The sequence below is a fragment of the Panthera pardus genome, unplaced genomic scaffold, assembly GCF_024362965.1.
Source record: "Panthera pardus isolate Hobbes unplaced genomic scaffold, ASM2436296v1 HiC_scaffold_8, whole genome shotgun sequence".
Taxonomy (NCBI): domain Eukaryota; kingdom Metazoa; phylum Chordata; class Mammalia; order Carnivora; family Felidae; genus Panthera; species Panthera pardus.
Window position 1 is genome coordinate 101625558 of NW_026527013.1, and position 11745 is coordinate 101637302.

The 11745-nt window shown below is 38.5% G+C and overlaps 1 long non-coding RNA gene across 1 annotated transcript in view; it reads left to right on the plus strand.

The window, feature by feature from the left end:
• LOC109263745 (uncharacterized) overlaps positions 1 to 10009 on the plus strand; it is an 85114-nt gene extending 75105 nt beyond the window's left edge. The window contains exon 3 of the long non-coding RNA XR_002078370.2: positions 9362 to 10009. This is a non-coding gene — a long non-coding RNA (uncharacterized LOC109263745). The remainder of the gene's footprint in view (positions 1 to 9361) is intronic.
• Positions 10010 to 11745: the final 1736 nt, after the last annotated feature.

The following is an 11745-nucleotide window of genomic DNA, read 5'->3' on the forward strand; positions in this document are numbered from 1 at the left end:
ACAGTTGGTTAGCATAGGGTTTACTGTCTATAGTTCAATAGATGTCCAGTGGCTTTTCCACAAAGGGTGGCTCATGGATCACCTGAATCAGAAGTTCTGTAAAAGTGTAAATTCACTTAGCTCCTGTCAAAACTACTACTGAGTCAAAATCATTGAAGTCGTGACGAAGTATTTGCATGTATGAACTGCCTTCCTTTTTCTCTTTTTAAAATTGAAGTGTCATTGATGTATATTATATTAATTTCCAGCATACAGCATAATGGTTCAATATCTGTGTATTTTGTGAGATGATCACTGCAGCAAGTCCAGTCAACAACCATCATCATACTTGCTTATAAATGGTTTTTTCTTGTAATGAAAACTTTTAAGATTTACCCTCTTAGCAACTTTCAAACATGCAATACAGTATTATTAACTATAGTTGCCATGCTATATATTACATCCTTATGACTTTTATATTTTAAAACTGAAGGTTTGTACCTTTTGATTCTCTTCATCCATTTTGCCCACACCTTCCCCCCATGCATCTGGCAGCTACCAAGAAAGAAGTGTTGGTGAAGATGTGGAGAAAAAGGAATGCTTGTGCACTGTTGGTGGGGAATGTAAATTGGTACAGCCACTTTGGAAAACAGTATGGAGGTTTCCCCCCAAAATTGAAAGAATTACCATATGATCTAGTAATTCCACTTCTGGGAATGTATCTGAAGGAAATGGAATGAAATGAAAATGAAAACACTAACTTAAAAAGATATCTTCACTCCCATGTTCATTGAAGCATTGTTTATAACAGTCAAGAGATGGAAACAACCTAAGTGTTCATCAGTGGATGATTGGATAAAGAAAATGTGGTCTATATAAATATGTCAGACAGAGAAAGACAAATACTGTTTGATACCATTTTTATCTTATTTTGGATTGAAAGTTTTTCTGAATATATAATTGAAAGCTGGAAATATTGTTTTGTCAGAATTGGAAGAAAATGCTTGATGGCAAGAATTTCCTGGGAGAACTCTTTCTTTCTAAACTTGAAACTGCAATTAGAGAGATAGAAAGTTTGAATCAGAATCCCTTGGTATGAAAGCAAATAATCTGTATTTTTAATAAGAATTTTGTATTTTTATTATGTTTTGTTTTGTCTTTAACCAAAACTACTTCACTCTGAATTTGACTTTTCTAGACTTATTTTCACACTTCCATTTCATGGAAAGGATAGTTGGTTTATTCTTTTAACCAATATTTTGTCACAGAGATACAACTTTGAATTATACACTGCTACAAAAAAGAGCCAAGGTTTCTGCTTTCCAGAAATGAACAAACACTCAAAGTGGGGAGACAGACAAGTAAGCAATCAGTTCCACACAGCTTAAGGAGGGCTGTAGTAGAGAAGGGCATCCAGGAGAGGTGGCAACTGAGCCTGGGGATTAGGTGGGGCTTCCTGCAAGTGCTAACAGCTGTGCAGGAAGGATTGAGGGCACAAGTGTGTCTGTGGTTTCTGCTCTGTGTGCACATGCGTGCGTCTTTTTGTGTTAGTCTGACTTTAACCATTTCCTTTCTACTATTTTCGGTTCTACTAGTTAAATCTCATTCATTTATGACATCCCTCTCCACCTTCTTTTATGCTCCCTGTTATGTGTGTATTAATTAATTAATTCATTCATTCATATTTTATTTATTATTTATTTATTTATCTAAAAATTTTTTTTAAATGTGATCCAGAAGTGTTTATTGCAGAAATTTGGCCTAGGTTCCAATTGGGTGGCCCCAACTGAGGTTGGGCTTGGGGCCCCCTCATTTTTTTTAAACTAAACTATTCTTGAAGCACTAATCTTCCCATCTCCATTGGTCTTGACCTGCCAGATTTGTTGTTTCAACCCCTTATTCCTTCTGCCTCTATTTCCTCTTCTTCTCCCTTGTTCTTGTTAGACCTTGAACTAGTAAATGGATGTGTTCCTTAGGATCCCTATATTCCCACACCCTGTGCTGTGGACCCCATCAGTGACTGAAATGGCTAATTTCTGACATTGCATGAGGAGTTATGATTGACCCAAAACATATGAAATGACTTCTCTCTACTTTCTGCTGAGACTCAGGAGCAGGTGGTTTACCACAGCCCTCTCCTGCCACAGTCCTGCCTGACATCAAGTTCTCCTAAACTACATGCTGCCTCGTTTGGATGAGTGAAGGTTGTGATATTGCCAGCCCTTCAGAAAGACTTTAAAGATGTTGTTCATAAAGTATCTCTGGATCAAGATTCTTGGACCATCTAAGGTAACAGTAATTTGGGTTCATTTTTGTGTTGGTTGCTGCCTTCTTCAGAGTGTGCTTAGCCCAGTGACAAATTATGTACTGACTGGGCCTCTTCATCCCTTCTTTATCTTTTAGAAACTGTATACATCTCAATTTTCTTCTCATTTTCTTCCTTTAAGGTGGGCTTCAAGTTAGGGCAAAGGCAAGGTAGTGAGATGTTGAATATTTGGAAGGATTTGAGCTAAGGGAAGATTCAAATATGGGCAGGAAGGGGGCTTCAAGTGTGTGCTGTGAACCTGTATAAGACACCTCTTATGAACCACTTGCATCCTTGTAGCCATGTTTCAGTGACTGGTTCTATGCATCATTCAGGCAGCTTCTCACAGATGTCGTCTGTTAGCACCTTACCTCAGGTGCTAATATCTGTCTTGCTCCCTGCCCCTGAGCTTTTCTAGTGCCAAACCTTGACCTCCATGCATGTGAATCCCGAAAGTGCATCTGTGGAGACATCCTTGACCGCTGGAAACAGAAGCCAGTGGATAAATTACATCTATCTCCCTTTTGTCTCCTGGATGAACAGTTATGACATTTCCTAAGGCTGCTCAGAAGGTTACAGCAAGACCACGCATGAGTCACATATAGCAGTGACAAACTCTGTAATGCATCCTTGTATTACTCTTTCCTCTTTCTCTGTTTCACTCTCACTGCTGCTCCATGAATCATATTTCCTAAAGAAACTACCTGCGCTTAAGATTTTACATCAGTCTCTGCTTTCAGGGGAAGCTCAGACTGTGACATCAAGATTGGAGGGCAGAAATCCAGCCGACGCTGTTCACCAAAACCTATGCCCTGTTGCTTGGCTTCATCCTTCCAGAGGAAGGGGTAACCTTTTCCATGTACAAAAATGTTATCTGCTTGTCAATCCCTACATTAGGGTCTACGTCTTCCTAGAGGGGAGCTTTTCTAACTTGTCTGTTGAGAGGGAGGAGACTTTAAAAAATGTATACAGGCACCTTATAGGCTAGTATTGGCTCTTATTCCAAATCAGGTTATCAGATTAAATGATTGGCCAAGATTTAGTTCACACTAAAAATTAAAGAGTATTTTTCAGATGTTGGACAGGGGTAGATGGGGGGCAGAGGGAAGAAGGGAGACTGAGATGGATAATGGCTGAAAGAGATGGTGGTAGAGGAGGAGGAGGGTAGGGTGGCTGATATACTAATGATGTACCTAGTTGACATACCTAGTCATGAGCATGGCTTCATTCTCAGGTCAATATTATGATCCCATATGGGCTGAGCTTTTTAATGGGTGTAAAAAATGCTTTGGAATACTCTCACACACTGATTGACATTTTTATCCTTCCTTCTCTACCAAGGCTTCCCTACTGGGTCCTTAAATTGTACCCCAAATTTAGAGAGTACACAATTATGTGAATTATTTTTTGAGGGAAGTCTATAACATTAAAGAAATTCTCAAAAGGATCTAAGACCCAAGGCAGGTAAAAAACCAGAGTAGATAAGGGATCTGGCCTTCTCCCTCTGAGTCTCTGCAGTCCAGACATGTGTTCAATCTTATTCGGTATCTGCTTGTATCCCAGCATGCCCTGTGGCTCCTGGAGCTCTGACTGATGCACTCCCACCGACCAAACACCCTTCCAGCTCTCAAGGATACCACTTCACATTAGTAAAGTACAGTACAGTGATTCTTCCCTTTCTACTGAATTGCTCTTAAAAGTTTTTGCTTGCATTCTCCTAAAAGGAATTTTGAAAAAGTGTTTACAACCTCACATCTAAAAATGGATATATAAAATTTTTATCAAGTTTAAATAGCTGCAGAAGATGTATATTCTGGCATATTGTATGTACTTTAAATATATTTGAACCAAAACTTTAGAGTTTCAAATTTAGCTCATTCAGTATATGCAAATGTCTGACACATAATATAATTAGCAAAGTCAATCCTTGCAGTTGAACTTATCAGCCAGATCAAAGTTATTTTCTCCAAGAAAAAGTGTTAGACTTTAATTCTTCTTTTAATGCTTATTTGTTTATTTTGAGAGAGAGAAGCGGGGGGGGGGGGGGGGGGAGATAGACAATCCCAAGCAGACTATGCTCTGTCAGGGCAGAGCCCTACACGACACTCAATCTCAGGAACCACGAGATCAAGACCTGAGCTGAAATCAAGAGTCAGATGCTTAACTGACTGAGCCACCCAGGCACCCCTAGACTTTAATTCTTGAAAAATTCACATCAATGTATTACCGCATTCCTGTGATAATCTTCTTAGTTCTGAATTAAAATTCTTAGGTTTGTAGGCTTATAGTAGTAATCAAGGAAGTAAGTAGGCAGGAGAGAGAGAGATTGGCTACAGGTTAAAAAAAATAGCTCTGGTCATTATTCCTTCCTGCATACTCTTTGCTTTCCTCTCACTAGACTCACCCTCAGAGGCATTTGAGATGTGTACTCTGGTGTGCTTTGTAGGTGGTTTTATACCCTAGGGCAGTTTACCAAATAAGTGGAGTGTGGGGAAGAAGTGTTTTCTTTTGTCAAGTGGGAGAAGGGTTGTTGTGAAGGGAAGAAGAAAACCAGAAAATCGTTCGAAGGAGAAGCATTCTCAAGTATGTCAGACATCTTTTTAAAAAAAAATAATTTTGGGTTTATAGAAGAGTGGCAAACATAGTCTAGAGAGGTTTCATGTACCCTTCACACAGCGTTAAGAATGCTGAACTCTTTCCAGCTCTGCCTGTAGCTCTAAAGTCCTGTCTCACTATGGTCTTCAGATCTGCTTTGCAGGGGAGAAGGCTAGAGGATCCGTAAGTGCTGCCAAGAAACTAGGGCATCTCTGTTCCCAACAGAGAATGTGTGGCTTGTGACCTGGCAATTGTTTTGGGGCCAAGTCAGACAAGAGATTCTCCTCCTCATAGAAAGCACATCTCAAAGTTAATAGCTTGGATCTATCCTAAACCAATAATTGATCTCTAGGCAGCTACTGTTATATACTACTGCTACCTTGAGAGCACATCACTACTGTGTAAGCCAGCCACCACCAAAAAGGTGGCAAAGGAAAGGAAGGATCAGTTCAGCCACTGGGTACATTGGGTAATACTAAATCGTTACCTATGCCACTTAGTCTTAGAGCAAACATGCCATCAAGGTTAATCTTTGTATAATTTCTCATCTTACTGTTACCTTTACTCTAATTCCTGGCTTTCTGTCTCTTAGAGTAAACTGTTTCTACAAGCTTGTAAGCATTATTATTCTGATGAAAATAAAGGTGTTTCTTCCTCCAAAACAAAAACAAAAAAATCCAGCTTCTGCTTATGTTAACATCTCACACAACCGTGGTGTATTTATCAAAACTGAGAAGTTAACATTGGTACAGACTTTACAGAGTGGTACACATTTCACCAGTTTTCTGGTGTCTTCCTAAACTCTTCAGTCAGTGACTGCATTTTGATCTTTTCTTGTCTTTCATGGCTCAGATGCTTTTGAGGCATACTTGTCAGGTATTTTGTAAAATCTCTATCATTTTGGGTCTGTCTGATGCTTCCTCATGGTTACACAGGGGTCATGCATTTTTAGGAAGAACACCCTGGAGGTGAAGTGTTCCCATTGCATCGTATCAGGGATACATGATATCAACATGATTTGTTACTGGTGATGTTAACCTTGATTGCTAGGATATGTACTGTATGCCAGTTTTCCACAGAAAAGTTACTATTTTTCCCTTTCCATTTTCTATTTGATGGCATCACTAAGTACAGCCCGCACTCAAGTGGAGAGAAATTAAGCTCCACCTTCTGGAGGGAGGAGTATCAAAGCATGTGGATACATGTTAAAACCACCACAGTAATTAATACATATTTTGGGAGAGATTCTTTGAGGCTATTCAATGGTCCTGTTTCTTATTAAAGTTTGCCCACTAATTTTAGCATGCATCGGTGGGTCTTCTCCACGGCAGTTATTACTATGGCATTCTAATGGTGAGTTTCTAGTTCACTCATTCCTTCTTGGCTTCACTCCTATCCAAGTAACTATATAAGGAAAATTCATCCTTCTCCATTAATTTACTTATTTCATCATTTGTTTATATCACAACAGAATCATAGATATTTATTTTATTCTTTGGCTGAGAAACCAATACTATTGTTATGTATTTTCTTTCTCAGTTTCTTCCAGTTAGCTGAGCAAATAACTTTGAAGAAAGATTTCCTTAAAGCTACCTATATCCACATATGCTCTGGAAATTCTTATGTGTTAAACATTATTATAAGGCTTAAAGATATCATGTGTATAGTGCAGCCTAAATACCTGAGAAATAAGTTCTATAAGATGTTAAAGCAAAGACTACATGCTTACAACGTATGTTATATGTGATAGCTATCATGCTTTATTAGAAATAAGAACAATGGCAGATCACAGCTGTGAAGAAAAATGAAGCCCGCTAACTAAATGCTATGTGTTAACCCCATTCGCTTGTTCATAAGATTCCTTAAAGCTAATCGAGCTCAACTCTGTAATTAATTAAGTGGCATTTCACTTCTTGAATGCTTACTCTGAACTTTTCAGCCTGTGTTGTAGGGGCTTTAGGTAGGTATTAAAATCTCTGCATCTTTGCCTGGGATCTTAATGTTTCCTCTCTTCCAAATACATTGCATTAGCAATTTCCTGCTTCGCTGCTCTTCCCTATAAAACGAGCTGTAAGGTTTCGTGGTCTTACTGCAGAGTTGAGTAACAGTACTTCCATTCCTCTTTATGAAAATCAGCCTTCTTTTTCTTGCCTGGTGTTTGCCTTAGCATGGTCACTCAGGCTTTGAAGATATGTAAATGGAAGCAGAGGAATTCAAAAAAACCACCCCATCAGCTGATGATAGCTCAGCTTCCCTGTAATTTCTCTTGACTCTGTGCTGACCACACGTGCCCCTGATCTACACTGTGGGAAATGTCTGAGATGAGTAGCTGAGACTGAGTACACACATAAAGTAATTGAGGGAAAATTTTGGCTGTGCTTGGCTTTCACCCTGAATAATCTGGGCTTAATAAGGAAACTTTCAGCCTTGAAGGTGGGTACCGTTGCCACCTGTTTCTTGAAAGCAGACAGTGCTTAAACTTCTGAGAAAGGAGTAAGATAATTAATTTTTTACCCAGTGCAGAACACTGGCTAAACAGGGATCATCCTAACTAGATTTGGATTAATGTGTCCAGTAAGTGAATGCCTTGCCTAACACCACCAAGTTTATGTGTGTACACCTATTTAAGTAATTTTCAACATTTTTGAGTACAAAGGAACATTTTTAATGTCCCCTCATCTCTAAAATCTTCATAATAGCAGTTGTATTTTTAGGATGTTCTGAGAAAACACTTGAAGACAAAAGCTATTATGAATTTAGCAACACTCTGAAATAAATTTGTATTTTTCACCACAATATATACATAGTGGAAAAATAATCAACTGTGTTTCTATGATACATAATTTGTATTCAATATGTAAGTAACTCTTGGTTCACATATTGATTCTGGGACTCCCCACAATAAGCTTGGGGCCAGGATCAGAGCATGGTAGTCTGGCAACTGCAGATATTAAAGAAAGTTGATTTACAACTGACAAATGGATAAAGAAGATATGGTTTATATATGCAATGGAATACTACTTGGCAATGAGAAAGAATGAAATCTGGCCATTTGTAGCAACATGGATGGAACCTGAGAGTATTATGCTAAGTGAAATAAGTCAGGCAGAGAAAGACAGATACCATATGTTTTCACTCATATGTGGATCCTGAGAAACTTAACAGAAGACCAGGGGGGAGGGGAAGGGGGAAAAAAGTTACAGAGAGGGAAGGAGGCAAACCATAAGAGACTCTTAAATACCGAGAACAAACTGAGGGTTGATGGGGGGTGGGGGAGAAGGGAAAGTGGGTGATGGGCATTGAGGAAGGCACCTGTTGGGATGAGCACACGGTGTTGTATGAAAACCAATTTGACAATAAATTTTATATATATATATATATATATATATATATATATATATATAATATTTTATTTTATATATAAAAATATTTTATATATAAAATATTTTATATATATATATAATAAAAATAAAGGTGAATAAATGCTATGTCACTTAAAAAAAAGTTGATTCATTTAACTGTTATTACCAAGAGTTCTTACTTAATTAAGGATGGTAAGCAAAACAAGATTAAGCCTTAAGGACGGAAGCATATTCTCTCAGAAGATTAATTGATAAAAACAATACTTTATAATATCAAGTGACACACACACTTTTTCAATGTTTAATCAGAATCCTACCAGGAAGCTTAACTCTTTTTGGAATCACTTGATACCTGGTAGTAGGGGGTTGAGTAAATTAAATTGTAGTTGGTCATGATAAGAACAAGGCTCATAATGGCCATTTGTAGAGTAGAGATTGCTCTGAAACAGTAATATTAAAATGTGGCAGTGAAGCCACTCTGATAATATTAGAATTAAATGAGTACAATTTCCTATGATAGTAATTTGGCAAAATTCATTGAAAACTTTAAATACCTTGGCACAGTAATTCTATCTCTTGGAGATATGAAATGAATTTCAGCATTTTTTATGTTGTTAAGGAGTATAAAACAGTCTACACTTCCAACAACAGAGACATAGTTAAGCTGATAATCATCTTTTGACTGAATGGAACATTAAGCAGTCATTAAAATTATATTTACAAAGTATTCATTAGGTATAGAAATGTTATTTAGGAGGAAAATAGTATACCAAGCTGTACATATAATATGCCTGTGTAAATAAGTTTTCCCAGGTTTTTATAATAACCCTGAATGTCTTTTATAGTGAAAAATCAGCATGCCACAACTAAAGAACTAACATCAGTGTATTCCTATGACAAATGTACTGTAGCAATGTATCTTTGCTGCACCCTAGCAAGAGGTCAGAAAGTTCCTTTTTGAACCTTCCAATGCACGAATTGAGGAAGCTTGTTCTAGCTTTGGTCAGCTCTGAAGATTAGATTGTTCACTCTTCATTCTGATTCATCCATTCAGTTAAGGCCCATGCTAGGGCATTAAGGTGCATCGGTGAAGAAAATGAATGTGGCCTCTTCTTTGCAGGGTCGACTGAAAAGTGCATCCCAGCAATAAGCGGACATCTATTTCCACAAAATGTTTACCCAGTGATCCTAGGTCTACCCGTTTTGGTGCCACAAAGTATATAGAAAAATCTCTTGCTCAAAATAATTTTCAAATTTAAGAAAGCTATGACCATGCCTCCCCTGGGCTTCCCCCAGACAAAACACCCTCTTTCCCTTCAGTATTTCTTCAACTATATAGTTTTGGTTTCTCTTTAAATCCTGTTTGTCTTTCAGTTTTTCCATATTCTTCCTGGGGTATGGAATTCAGAATAATTTTAACAACTGCTATTTACCTATTCTGCTCATTGTGTGACATACTTTCATTAACTGTTTTGTAAAAAAAAAAAACAAAAAACCAAACAACCCACAGTTGATATTATTACTTTATGTTACTAGTGAGAAACTGATACAATGGTCAAGGACATTAATTCATTCTGCAATTGTTTAAGGAACTACTTTGTATTAGGCCTTCCTCAAAGAGATGGAGCTAAAATAGTGAATAAGGCAGATTGCATCCTTGCCTAATGAAGTTTATTATTCTAGAGCAGAAGTTAACCAACTATCACCCATGAGCCAAACTCAGCACTTGTCACCTGTTTTTGTAAATAAAGTTATATTGGAACACAGACACACCCATTTGTTTACATATCATCAATGGCTCCTTTCCCCTTAATAGTAGAGTTGAGAAGTTCTGACAGAGACCCAGATGGACCTCAAAACCAAAAATATTTACCATATGGCCCACAAAGCCAAAAATATTTACTATTTGGCCTTTTAAAAAAAGTTTACTCATCCATGTTCTAGAAATTCGAGGATGTGTGGAATGGTGGTTAGTCATTGAAGGAGATTAAAAAAAAGTAAAGCGTTCTTTTTTTAAAAAAAGTTTTTTTTTTTTTTTTAACATTTATTCATTTTTGAGAGTGAGGGAGACAGAGTGTGAGCAGCGGAGGGTAGAGAGAGAGGGAGACACAGAATCTGAAGCAGGCTCCAGGCTCTGAGCTGTCAGCCCAGAGCCCAACACGGGGCTCAAACTCACAAACCCTGAGATCATGATCTGAGCTGAAGTTAGACGCTTCACCGACTGAGCCACCCAGCTGCCCCCAGTGAAGAGTGCTTTGTCAGGTGGTGATGGATGCAGTGGAGAACAAAGAAGCAATAAAGGGAGACAGGGTGTGCTGCAGTGAGATGTGTTGGTGTATGTGATGGAGACGGGGACTCTGTGAAGTGGTGACCTGGGAGTAGAGACCTGAAGGCATCTGGGGAGTACTGGGAACTGCAAAAACATTCTCAGGAGAGTGTCCCTAGGTTTGAGAGAGAAACGAAGGGAGGAGAGTGGGAGGAGATGAGGTCTGAGAGAAGAGGGTCTGAGATAAAGTGGTGTGTGGTCTGCATGCCTTGGAGGCCATTTTACTTCTCCAGCTTTCCTGCTGCCTGATGTGAGAAGTCCTGAGAAGATTGGGGAGTGAGCTGACGGGTCCCCTGCAGTGATGCTCTGGTGGCTGCATTGAGGACAAACTGGGGAAGGGCAACAGCAGAAGCACTGAGTGGGCTTACTGCGGCAATGCAGGCCACAAGTAATGGTGGCTGAAACCAGTCACACAAGGAGTGAATGACAAAGCAGATACTGCAATCCCAGATCTTCCTCACTCCAGAGTCCAGGCCTGTCAAAGATGGGTTTTAATCACAGAATCTGATACTTTAACTCTGGGTCATGCAAGGCAGCATATACCTGCAAAAGATCTAAATTCCCCATGAACTTTCTACATCGTGTCAGGAGGTTGGGTAACTCTAATAGATAGATCTGTAATAATAAGATAATTGCAGGGGCTGGTTGAATCCTGTGGGCAGTGCTCATTAGCTCTTTAAGTCAGAGCAGAGACACTCTTGATTAGCTAATTAAAACTGTGAAACACGCTTTCCAGGAAAAGGGGTCATATATGCAAGTACACAACATTTTACATATATTTTTTAGGGTGTTTACAACCTCTGACTCTAGGATTTAATGCTAAGAACTGATTCCTTTGGGGTTGTCTATGTCAGAGCACTGATGTGAAAGGTGAGAGTTTGAGCTTCAGCAATAAAGGAAGATGACACTTCCCTGAGCAAGTGGGGAGATACTTAGGCACACGTGAACCTTGGGGCATCCCTTAAGTCACACAGAGCAAGTCACCTACAGGACTATTTGAGCCTGGATGTATCTCCTACTGTATTGAAATAAAATGAGATGTTTATTAATTATTTTTCAAAACAGAAATTTAATTTTATAAAATATTGTTCATTTCTTTGGTACAAAAGTAAAAACAAATGTTGAAATTTTTTTTTTAATTGAGTACAAAGTGATGTTACAGTTTCTTCTGAGCATCA